A 13,658-nucleotide genomic window follows, 5' to 3' on the forward strand; every position below is an offset into this window, starting at 1 on the left:
AAATAGGCTTTTTAAAACAACTCGAAATCTCCACGTAAAAATCTTTTTCAGTGCGGCTATGTGTCAGCAGCCGCGCAGTCAAAGGCGAGTTGCCACGGTTCTCGCGGCTCCCTACGTCAGAGATTCGAGTCCTCCGTCGGATATGAGTGTGTGTGTGTGTGTGTGTGTGTGTGTGTGTGTGTGTGTGTGTGTGTGTGTGTGTTTGTGTGTGTGTGTGTGTCATGTTAGTTTAAGTTAGAGTAAGTAATGTGCAAGGCTAGGGACCGATGACCTAAGTAGTTTGGTCCCATAGAACTTACCACAAATTTCCAAATTTGAGACAGAAACTGTACGAGAATAGGATAAGTATAACAGACAACTGGTTGCAACAATATTTTTTATCATTTTTTTGCAACCAGTTGCCTGTTTTGTGCAGATTTCAAACTCAAGACCTACGTGAAAGAGAAGTATGGTCACATGGCATATTTAGAAGAAAACGTTTCACTAAAGGACACGGGAAGAGCAAGTCTGCAAGTTGAGTATAGTTGTTGTATAGTAGTTGAATATGCTGTTAGACCATTGTATGATTCCACTAACTTGTAAACAACAAAGAGAAAGGCGAAGAAGTTAGTCTAGCCCCTCTAATGGTCGGTCTTTCGAAACTACGACAGACTTCTGATAATGAATACGATCACTGCAACATGAATGGTCATACGCTGTTCTAATAGCAATTACTCCGCATACTACTGTTTATTGACGTATTCTCTGGCTAATCGTGAGTTTCAAATATTAGACATTTTGAGCCTATGCTGCGTGTCTTTTCAGCGAGTGAAGCACAAATCTTTTCAAAAGGTTTTAGCATGTTACACGGTACTTCATTCTTGGCTTCTGGAACTCTCTTTTTACACAGAGAGGCCAACGGGGAGAAAGAAGGGGAGAGGGACTCTATGAATCGAATCTCAGCATCAATATTTTCGCTAAATGGGATGCTTTTCGTCTTAATTTCATAAAGTAAAGATGCCACTGCAGATTGGTTACAAATGCAATTTTCTGCAAATCACTTTTAGTCGACATTAGCATTTGAAATCCCATAGATGGAGACAATATGAAGATCAGATTCTACAAAATTCCGAGAATTGCAAAGAATTTTATCCCGATGTCAGTGTGATATAATGTAGAAGGGCCAATCTCGGAGATGGCGCCATACTCACCCTGAACATGAAACTCGTAATTTAATGTAACACTGTTTTGCTTATGGAACATTTGACATACAGACACAAATGTTTTCCAATTAAAACATCGTATGGAATGTAGTGAAATGTTCAAAATGGTTCAAATGGCTCTGAGCACTATGGGACTTAACATCGGAGGTCATGTCCCCTAGAACTTAGAGCTACTTAAACCTAACTAACCTAAGGACATCACACACATCCATGCCCGAGGCAGGATTCGAATCTGCAACCGTGGCAGTCGCTCGGTTCCCGATTGAAGCGCCTAGAACCGCACGGCCACCACTAGTGAAATGTCTTATTCAAATATGTCGCCGTTCTTTTATACAGAGAGACTGGCGTACTACTCCTCTAAAGACAGAAACAAACTTCGTTTTGCAGTGTTTTACATATTTAAATATTTACAAGTTTAAAGGTAATTAAATTAAATTAAAAAAGTTTGATGTATTTTGTGTTCAACCCTCATTTTCCTGAAACTTAAGCTCTAAGATTTTTGAAGTATGTATTTCTTAAAAATTGTTTTATGTATTGAACCAAGGTTTGTGGTGATGTTCGAAACTTTTTTGTATCTGTTCCAAATTTAGAAGCAAAAGTAGCTATTTTTGAAGGTTGAATGATGCGCTTTTGTATGATGTGTTACAGGTTTGGTAATTAAGAGTACCTTGAGTGTTTTCAATCATACATGTTGCTAAAGTGACAAATAAAAGTCATCAATTCCAATACTATTACGGGAAGAAACTTTATGTTGTGGTAACCTATTTAGAACATTTCCGGGCTGTTTTTGGAAAGATGTTAGATGCAGCTATGAATAGGCATGTTTATCACGTTTTACCAGATATCTAACGTCGTTTAAAATGTGTGATCACTAGTCTACATTAAAAGTGATTTTTCTCGAAAATGGTAAGTCAGGTATTTTTAGGAGAAAAACAAGTTTCAAGGAAATATTGAAGCCAGAATAAATGGTTAATCTCATATTGCCTAGAATCTAAGGTAAACTGAAGAGAGCTCCTAAAATCAGACCTTTTGGTCTGAAAAATTTCTTAGTATCTGCTAACGATTCGATGGTATAATCAAAACAGTCTTTCTCGTACATATACATTGAGAAACGAATAAGGAGAGAAACACATATTCTCTAGGATAATGCGTGGGACTGAATACTTCTTTTTAATGTTATAATGAGAAAATCATTTTCGTATAGTTACAATTTAGAAAAAAAAAAGTTTTTATTTCAAGAATGGGAAATCGAAGACACAACACCTCAACAGTGTTATAGAATAGAAGACTGAAATGATACACCGAACTCGGAAATCATTTTAACATTTTTGTCCACTGAAACAGGAAAATGCATTAATTTTTTTACAATTTAAAAATAAGAAGATAATTTGTTTCAAGAATCACTAACTCTTTACATTTTAAGTAGCAAAACAATGTTACTTTAAAGTAGAAGTAAATTTATAGGCCTATGCGTTATCTTATATTACCTGTATTATTTTCCTTAAACGTATTTTTACGTGTTATGCAAGCTGGTATGATGAATTAATCCGCATTTGGGATGCACTTTTTCCAATTTACATCTGGAATAGTTGTGCCCGTACATAATATGATTCTGCAAAATCTCGTTAGGGAGGCCATCACAACTTGCTTTTTCCCTCATTGAGGAGCAAAGTGTTTACTTCAAAATAAAACAAAAGCCTTTGCAGGACAATGCATTCATTTAATATCTTTCAATTAAAATGTGATTATAATTGGATTTCATTGACGTTCAGCACTTAGTGTCCATTAGCGTGCTATGTGACAGCCGTAATCATTCACTATAATCTTGTCTTGATGGAGCAGATTACTTATTGTACCATGGAACAGATTATTCGCGAAAATCAGAGCCTCATTGAAACTGTTAGCAGCAAGATTGCAGTCCTGTGTAGGTCAACGAGAGCGCTTCTCGCGCGGGAATGCTCCTAGGAAATCGCTTTAGCACGTTTGTGTGGGTATCGACCTGCGGAGTGTCAGTTTCTTCTTCGCACTTTGGGTGAGCTGGGCTCCGTGCGTGCGGACAGTAAATGCCCTGTGCGGAAAAGGATAATGAATGTCGCTCCGCTTACTTGCCATTAAACTGAAGGGCCGTGACGGGAAGCCAACAGGAAACGTCCCCCTAATCCACCCCCCCCCTTCCCCCACCATTCCCAGAGAGAGCAGCAAGCTTTCCTCGTTTATGAAAATTAACGCTCGTCCGCTTCACTCCGAGCCATTAAAGGATTTTAGTTCAAGAATAACACGGACTTCAGATATGAACAGAGTTTTGCGAGCAGGTCTGGTTTTGGCGCTACGGATTTCCTGCATTCTTTGTTAACAGATTCTGCTGTTCATTGTACAACGAAAAGCAGTTCCCAACTGTGACACCGTTTCTGCCTCCGGTTTGCTCTCAGATTACTTGTAAAGATAGCCGGATGATGTTGTATGAGTGTCCGATATTTTTATATGTTTCTGCGAATCCGGTAACGCATAAATTACGTGGCGAATAGCTTGTGGCCAGCCATAATGTCTTATCAATGAAATTCGCTAACAGCTGTGTAATTGAGATGTTATTTCATTTTATTTTGACTACTAATTTCGGCATTCCACTACGCCATCTTCAGGCCCCATATGCATCTCCCAAAAACAAACGATGTCATAGAGTGCCATATATTCCTGGATGTCGTGAATTCAAAACCATATTCCAAGTCCTTCATTCGAAGACCTGATTGCAACTGCAAGTCCGTGATGTATCAACAGTAACCATACTGTTTGTTCCAAACACGCCAACGTTGAAAGTCCTTTTGTTACTATTACTGTGTCCTTATGTGTTGAAAAAGGGTCTCCTCTTAGTACTTATACAACGCAGACGTAATTGATTTTCGCTTTTCTTTAAATAACATGAACAGTCTTTGCTGGGCGCTAGGGAAAATAATATTATACGCAACCTACCCTCTAAAGATTAATATTTGTCAAGATTTGGCTTCAAATGGTCGTCCAAACATTTAAGTTTAGGAATTTGTGGTTTCCTGGTGAATGACGAAATGGTTTCTTTGGAAGGACACAGCCAGTTTCTATTCCTAGTTTTGTGCAATCAGAGCTTGTTTCCCGTCTCTAACGACCTCATCGTCAACGACAAAAACTCTATTCTTTCGCTCCGTCATTCCAAACACGATCTATGGAGTTCAGTTCGAGCTTATAGAACCATGTGTTGCCGTCTATCGACTCACTGTACTCTCCCTGGCCTTAGTACGTGAAGTGTAAGGGAAGAATGGTTCAAATGGCTCTGAGCACTATGGGACTTAACATCTGTGGTCATCAGTCCCCTAGAACTTAGAACTACTTAAACCTAATTAACCTAAGGACATCACACACATCCATGCTCGAGGCAGGATTCGAACCTGCGACCGTAGCGGTCACGCGGATCCAGATTGAAGCGCCTAGAACCGCACGGCCACACCGAGTGGCTGTAAAAGAAGACCTTTGCAACAGCCGACAAGACGTCTGATGATTGATTCGTGTACTATACTTAAAACTTCTGCGAATCGTGCCAGTCAAATTCTTATATCTCCCAGAGCGACAGTGACGTTCTACATTTAAAAGCGTTATTACATATAGTTTCTCAGAAAGCTCTATGAAGGAACGTTCTAAATTGTGAATCTCTACAATACTCTGGTACTAACCATGTCTTGGATTACACGGGGTATCCGGAAAAAAGGATCCAATATTTACAGAGTATGCAGTATCCAAAAGTTTCTATAAACATTGGTCGTAACTTCATATCTTTGGAGTTATGTTCTACTAGCACTACTGTCTGTGATCACGATGTCTCTGCGCTACTCTTCAAAAACTGTGCTCGATGTGACCGCCATCCATTGCAATGCAGCTCTCCGCCCTACGTCTCATTGAATCACGCAGTCATTGGAACACCTTTGGTTGTTGCCGGACTGTGTTGCAGGCATTGAACACATGTTCTCGTAGTGTATCCGCATCACTTATGGGGGCTGCAAACAGCAAGGTCTTTACATGTTCCAAAAGCCAGAAATCCACGGGGTGAAGGTTAGGAGAAAAGGCAGGCCAAGTAATTGGCCCTCGCCGACTAATCCATCGCTCTTGAAAGACTTACGTTACGTGTCGCCTCACCCGAAGTTGAAAATGAGCCAGTACCCTTCATGCAAGTACCACACTTGAAATTGTTTCACGTAATGGCATATTCTCCAGCAATACAGGTAACTGATTTCAAAGGAAGTGACGAGACCTGCCACCATTCAAAGATTTGTGTAGAAGGTAGGGACTTAGCAATCTGTCCCTATGGACACTTGCCCAAAAGTTTATACCAGACGTGTGTCGTCTCTCTTCAAGAGCATGCGGGTTGGCATCGGCCCATACGTGCGTGTCATGGTAATTTACGGTACCGTCTCTCGTGAACACCACGTTATCAGTTAACTGCAGTTCACGAGCACGCGTTTGGAGAAACGATTGGCAGAATTGCAATCTGGTGGGCCGATCGTGCGGCAGCAGAGCGTGAACTCGGTGCACATGCAGGTATAGATCAACTGTTCATGGAGGACTATCCAGACAACAGACTTAGCAACACCTTCCGCCGCCGCTATCAGACTGTCGTATCATGGTTGTCCTCCACATGTTCTACATCTGTTGCTGCATAGCAGGTGTGCGAGATGTTCGAGGCCTGCAGCGATCCCGTGTTCGTGGTGCAAAGGATCCCGTTTGCAAAATTCGCTGTAGCAAGGTATTAAACACTGTGCAGATGGCGTAAGGCGTCGTAGATACTTGACAACACACAGTAGAGTGCTTCTATCCGCTTGCCAACAGCAGAAGGCCGTATCTGCCATCTGCGGTGTCGAATGGTAGATCTTCATCGGGAGCTGTACATCCAGTGATAGATAGGGAAACAAATACAGTAATGAACTGTTATGTCACAACAAACAATACGCCATACCAACACCACGGGTATACAGATGAAAATAACATACCTGACAGGTACACCAAGTACTGTATCATGCTGTGGCTACTGTTCGTGTTCTTGTGTTGAGTGCGTACTGGATATCAATGCAAACACGTTATGCTGCATAAAGGTATAGCACGTATGCGATCCCCTTATTGTTCCCATGCCAAAGTCCTTGGTGTGCTAGATATGCCACTCGTACAGTAGCAGATCATAATTCGGAAAATATGAGTTTTACATCCAAATGTTTATGGAAAATATTTTTCTTCCCTTGATGTATACTACGTCCTCTGTAAATAATGGAACCTTTTCCCGTATACCTTGTATACTCACAGCCCTTAACGTCACTCGTAAAGCGTTCTTTTTGGATGTCGCATAGCGTAAGTAAAATAAGAAAAAGTCTAGGAACTGTAAGTGGTGCCAGAAATTTGAAAATTCTCTGTTTGTTAGATGTCCCCTCACAAGCAATTAAGAAAAAACTGTTGTCTTCTTTCATATGTGTGCACATAATTCCTCCACAGACGGACGATTTCTATCAGCGCCTATCGTATATCTTGCACTAGGAGTTATATTCTGACTCACACTTTCACGTAAGCACTGCTATGAAAATCTGAGAGAAAATAGAAATTGATCCATCATACTTACTGCTTGTAAAGCCTAGTCACTCCTTAGTCAAATAGTTTACGGTTTAAAGAGCCATATTGCTTATGACAGAGAAATGGGTTTTCAAAACGGTTTTTCAGAATTTATCTGTGGGCTATTTAGATGATGCGTGATACCCCATTAGAATAATATGATTGCAGCAGCCACTAAAGTTTTAGGTAACTGTAAGCTTTCACTAATTATAAAATGCTAAATATTTGCACCTTTTTGCAGTGGGTGGTAAAAAAGGAAATAATTCAAACTGTGGTAAGATGGTTGTAGCCTAAACATCGAAGGCTGTCATGCGTGATGGAAAATTCTCCAAAAAACTGAAACATCTGGAGAGCACCGCTTGTATTTTTTTATTTCTTTTCATATTTCTCTTTCACTTCTGTTACAGACATTTTGTAACGTAAGGTGCTCCGTCTGAACTGCTGCATGAGACTCGGAATGAGGAAAATAAGTCACCTTGTGAAAAAAATACTGAAAGGTGGGTTGACAATAGGATTCAAAGTACTTATTAATTTTAAACGTTATTAGACGAGAATATTTTAATATAATGCACGTTTCAATATAATGGCACAAAGATTGCACCATTTGTTCTCCGAATACGGGAATAAATTTCGAGTTCGTCATTTGGTGATACATTGTAACTATAGCGCTTAGATGACACTGGACTAAATAAATAGTACATAAACACGTCTTAATTGTTCAATGATGTGATTCTTTTACAGATTTATATGTTTTAAGCAGTTGTAAGTTTGTACAACCAACATCCATCTCTAGGTAACCACATAGCAACTTCGTTTTTACGATCTTCATGCATGATTTTCTTATAGATAAGATATTTCCGAGCACTCTACAGGAATATTGATTCTCGGATGTATTTACCATTTTCTTACGAAGCAGTAGTAACAGAATTATGTTAAGCTTCTCCAGTTAAGTTTTTTTGCAGTTATTCTAAATGGTACCGGATGGTTATTGTAACCACGGCCGATTTCCATTACTGACTTTGTTGTCATCGGGATGTTAAACCGAAATTTTGTTTAATTCGTCGGTCCATTCCTAAGGAGTAGGTACACTTCAGCACGGGGCCTGATCTAACATGTGACAGCATTTTTCACAAACACAGGGTATTCTCAATGGTAGATGTCCCAGTTAAGAGCCAGCAAAAGTCATAGCGGTGACGGGTGACAGTAAAAATTCTCGGTTACCAGCGCGACATTCAACTAACTGAACTATCACTCTCATACTCGAATGTACTGTGAAAGATAAAGTGCAGTTAATGGTTGGCGATGGCTTTTGGAGTGGCAGCACATAGCAGATGTGTTCTCTGAGGGCGTTGATTTCAGCATGAAACATGACAGTGGTTAAAGATGTTCCCTTTGTGTGTCTGTGTATACCTGCCCTTCATAAAACCAGTGTTAACAATATAATAATTATCTCTTGTTGCCTGTATTTCGCTTTTCGTAAGAGTATTGCATATGTATGATCCGCTGTAACTCCAGGGCGTCTCCAGACACGCCTTCGATCTAGAACCTCATTGACTGTAGCAGAAACGTCTTCAGTGATGAGTTCCACTTCTAATCAAGCCCCGATGACTGGAGGAGAAGTGTCCGGAGACACCCGTGCAGGGGTTGGATACCCACCCGACTGTTGCACGCCGTACGGCGCGCCAACCAGGAGTGATGGTTTGGGGTGCCATTTCTTTTCATAGTATGACCCCTTTCGTGCTTACAGCACAGCGGTACGTCGACTATACTCTACGCCCCGTTTAGTTGCCCCTCATGGGGAGCCATCCTGGGCTTACATTTCAACAAGATAATGCCCGCCCTGATACGGCGAGAGTTTCTACTGCTTGTCTTTGTGCTTTCCAAACCTTATCTTGGCCAGTACCGTCGCCGAGTCTCTTCCCAATTGCGAACACGAATATACACTGCGTGTATCACAGAATCATTCAAAAAATGGCTCTGAGCACTATGGGACTTCACTTCTGAGGTCAACAGTCCCCTAGAACTTAGAACTACTTAAACCTCACTAACTTAAGGACATCACACACATCCATGCCCGAGGCAGGATTCGAAGCTACGACCGTGGCGGTCGCGCGGTTCCAGACTGTAGCGCCTGGAACCGCTCGGCCACCCCGGACGGCCCAGAATCATTCGTTGTCAAACCCAACATATGACGAAAGCTGGGATTTGTTTAATGTTTATTAAAACATACAATATAATCTCTACTAAACAATAAAAAACCAGTTAGCATTGTTGGTGACGAGAACAGGAGGGACTGTTTAGTCTCCAAAATACATAAAAAAATCTGTCTCTTTGAAATCCTGCGCGTATTCCTTTAATGGAGGCAACTGAGATTAGTGCCCATTTACGCCTACTTGTGCCTATTAATGTTCTATTTGTGTTGTTCATGATGGAGGGAGAGGGTGAAACGCTATGCCGGAATGTAGACAGCTGCCATAATCGTTCACGTCATTCGATAGAATGAACAATGTGGCGTGATAGCTGATGAACTGGAGTGTTAATGAGGAACGCGGTTCCAGCTATGCCAAGGCAACTTAGTTCATGGTTATGTGGTTTCCGTATGTCGGTTCAGGACAATTTAAGGATGATATCTTCAATAACCGTGGATTTCTTCCCCATCCTTGTTTAATCCGAGCTAGTACTACATCTAAAAACATCTCGACGTTGACGAGACGCTAAACTCCTAACTTTCTTCTGCACTCCGCACAATTAAGCCATAGCAGTAAAATGCCATATTTTTGGTTTCAGAAAAATTAAGAATAATCCACTTCCAGATGCTATTTTACATGAGCAGATTCCTGTCTTCCCTAGTGACGCGAAACTGTGTTTTTCATTTTCGAAATACTTGACGGATATATTGCTCGAAAATAAATGTTCTGAAACATCGTATAAAATGACTTGTTAAAATGAAACGCCTGTTCTTATTTGAGTTTGTGGTCGAATACATGGCTGTGGTGACATGTCATAACTAGTTATCACGTTCTCATCACAGACTGATAGATTATGATTCACAACGAACAAAAAAGTTACTTCAAGATCCAGTTGCGCGTTATTTCTGTATATTATTGGGATAGGTACAGTAAGATGATGTAAATTCAAGTACTACAATCATTTCTATTAAACCATGTTTAACAGAGAGCTTTTTTTTGGATAGATACGTATAAAGTATTTACTTTGAAGTTTCTGTTTAACAGAGACAACCATTTCTGTTACTCACATGTGCTTAGTAAGTCTTCACTCAGATATCTGCATTGTGCTCTTGTTTCTTAATGTTGTAATTAATTTACTGTTATGAAAGGTAATATTTGTTATTACTTGGATGGATTTCCTTTTATTAGGTACTTAAGGAATTTTTAGTTTCTCTTGCCTTAGCGCTCACTTCACAGTTTTTCGTTATATTTTTTTCGATTTTCAATTTCGCAGAACACAAGTCGATTTTTTTGTTTGTGATTTACTTTCGATAATGTTAATGTCAATGTAGCACCTTGTTGGCTGCTGTCTCCCGTATGGGTTCAGTCGCCTGAATCGAAAAGGGTTTCTTCATTCGCACCGATTACGTATCTTCCATTGCGAATTGGGTGTTTTGTTCCTTGGATGTAATCGTGTCATCTACATTTATACTCTTCAAGCCACCCAAAGGTGTGTGGCGGAGGGCATCTTACGTACCACTGTCATTACCTCCCTTTCCTGTTCCAGTCGCGTATGGTTCGCGGGAAGAACGACTGCCGGAAAGCCACACAGATAACAGTGTATATAACTGTTGTAGTGTTTGTGTTCTCGGTGACTGTGTGCGTGTATGTGAGTGTGTGTGTGAGCGAAAGACAAGACAGACCGGTAGCCGTTCCTAGGGAAAGATCTCACGGATCACTATCAATAGTGTGATATGCCTCACTCCATGAGATACTAGGTTTTATGACATAATCACATGGTGATACGGAGCATTCTGCCACAACCTTTCATCCGTTGCTGGTGATGGTTCCTTGTGCCACATGAATCAAACCGGCTACATCCGGGCCGAGTGCAACAAAACTAGTGTTTATTAGTGATCTCGTCTCCAGATGTGTTTACTTGCTTTACCTGATAGAGTATTTTAGCTATCGAAAATACTGTTTCGGCAGCCTGGCTATCAGCGTCACGATTGTGAAAAATTGTGTAATTTGCTAATTAACGTAGACTTCTGTACAACTAAGCAGGAAAATACCAAGTATACTTCACGCAAAGAAAAAAAATTACATTCATTACTGAGGTTAAACCACCTAAATATTATTGATTATGTTTAACGCACATGGTCGCAATATTTTCCTTTAAGATACGTTTAACCGAAAGTTAATTTAAGATCACAATCAATAGGGAATTTTTCAATAAAGTCAGGTTTAGCGCGTGATTGCCTGCTTGGTGAACTATGTGAAACTAACTGCGACAAAAATCTAGTGAAAAAACGATTCTTTTATAGACCTTCGGGATTTAGGTGTCTCTGTTAGCGGAAATTTTCCGATGCTTGTATGCATCATGCACTTTTATCTCTGTACTTGGAAAAGAATGATTAATGGCCTACAAACACAAGAAAATTGCTAAGAGATTTAGGCGTTTTATTTAAGAATGCCTGTAATTTACTTCCGTGAAATTTCCGTGTACTCTCAGCAACTTCATTTGAAATCTTTTCGTAGCATACGAAGTATATGGAGGCGGTGTCATGAACTGAGAAGCAAATCTGATAATGTAGAAATTCTCCAACTGGAAAAGAGAAACTAACTGTGAAATTACATATGTTCGGGAATATGACACAAGAAATAATTTCCAGATAATCAACAGTTCACAACAGCACAATGTCAAAATAGTAAATGGCGACGGCTTTACTTAATATCATCCATTATAATTTCGGATCTTTTAATGTAAACCAAATTTAATACATATTCATGGATTATTTAGTTACTCTTTTTTATAAAGATTATTTTAAAAAATAAAGACAAAACACTGTGAATATTCTACTGTTATATATCTAGTTATATACAGTAATTCTTGAACCAGCCGATTCCTGAGATATGTCAATTTCTCCTGTATTTAAGACGGCGCATATCCATGCTGTCTTCTCTTCAGCTATGAAAAATTATGTATACTCTATGCAGTATACCAAACATGAACATTTACTTTTTAATACCTATGGCTAACAGAGCTTGTTTCCGGCATGGCACCATTATCCAGAGCGATGCTCGGTTGTTGGATGGTAACGGCTCTTTAGTACAACGTTGAAACCATAGTAAATAAATAAAATCAGAATATTCGTTGTTACGAATGAATTCATTCTGAAACCATCTTAGAACAAATCTGCATCTATCCTTTACAATGACCTGTCAGAAAACGCCTATAACTGTTGTTTGCACAGGTATGAGAAGAACACAGGTTAACACAAAATAGAAAAGGATGGTTGTAAAAAATAGAATGAAACGGAAAATCCAAAAAGGACTAAAATTTAAAATTCTATACACTCTAACGATTTTCGCCAATATATAACTCTGTAAAAATATCAGACACTGTAAGCAACCAATTTACTTCATAAATCGAAATGTTTTCGCACAGTAAGCTAGAAAACAGTACACAAGAGTAAGATATCTACGCGATTAATACAAGTTGGTAAGCAAATAATATTAATCTTCACAATCATGCAAGCTCACTACTGATTAGTGCGAGGGATGGGACACAGTTATAAAACGTTCTGACATTGTTAAAAAGTCGTGTAAGCCATGCATCCAAAAGACAGACAGCGTGGAGTCTGAGAAAAAATCAATTTAAATTAAATGAAAAAAACGTAAATAAAAAGAATACGGCGATCCACACAAGACTGCTACCGAAAAACTCAAAGATTTACTATAGCTTACAAATTCCCTCATAGAGAAGAAAGATGTCGCGGTATTTTTACGCACGTATTAACATCGTTATTGGTAACTAAACATGGCGGGTCACCGTTTCCTAACGTTAAGTGAATTAAGCCATGCTATGTGGAGATGATATCTGGTATAGGAAAACCTAGACGCAGTGGAGGCCGTTGCAGGTTTCGAAGTAAAGATTCGAATATCTCCTGAAACATTTATTTGAATAATCACTCATATTTAAGGATATACGAACATAAAGCGTGGATTAGAAATTTCTACCAGTCTCAGTAAAGATGTGCGCTCAGTAGTAAGAGGACCTTAAGACAATTCTCGTATCACAGAAACCTCCCATTATGCCATCGCAATGGAGAATCTTTCAAGACTTGAGATAACAGACTGAAGATAATTTCAGTGGTGAACAGACAGGGTCATGCAATTCGATAGTTCCAAGAAGTTTTCCGTTTTCGGTTTTGAGTAGATGTAAAGACGATCGATGTAATGCTCTCATACAAAGGGTAACACAATCAAAATGTTCCTGTGTGTCTTTTGAGTTATTATTACCATAGGAAAACTGTTGGTTAATACATATTTCTAATTCTATAAAGTAAGAAAGTGAATGTGTGAATAAACAGTGGTGACGATGTTCTATGCCCACAGAAAGAAACCTTAGTGTGACTATGCCGCATCCTTTAAGAAGAGTAACATGTTAGTAAGAAGGATACTCTTCTGATATTATATTTCCCTTTGAGACGACTTGAAATGTTAGCATACGAAAGATAATACGAAATCTAAATCATTAACGAGAGCAAAGATGATTCTTACTGTCCTAGACGTAGCTGCAATTCCTGTGTTTACCCAACTATTTACCCTGAGATGAGAGTGACAGCTGTGCGTTTGCGAGTGCTTTAGGTTTTTTTCGCTGCGTTTTCGT

General features: G+C 39.5%; 1 protein-coding gene across 22 annotated transcripts in view; it reads right to left on the bottom strand.

Moving 5' to 3' along the window:
• Window positions 1-13,658, bottom strand: part of LOC126298847 (nuclear factor 1 X-type) — a 1,745,828-nt gene that overhangs the window by 85,373 nt on the left and 1,646,797 nt on the right. The gene's annotated exons all lie outside the window — the stretch shown is intronic.

Source organism: Schistocerca gregaria, chromosome X, assembly GCF_023897955.1.
Source record: "Schistocerca gregaria isolate iqSchGreg1 chromosome X, iqSchGreg1.2, whole genome shotgun sequence".
NCBI lineage: Eukaryota > Metazoa > Arthropoda > Insecta > Orthoptera > Acrididae > Schistocerca > Schistocerca gregaria.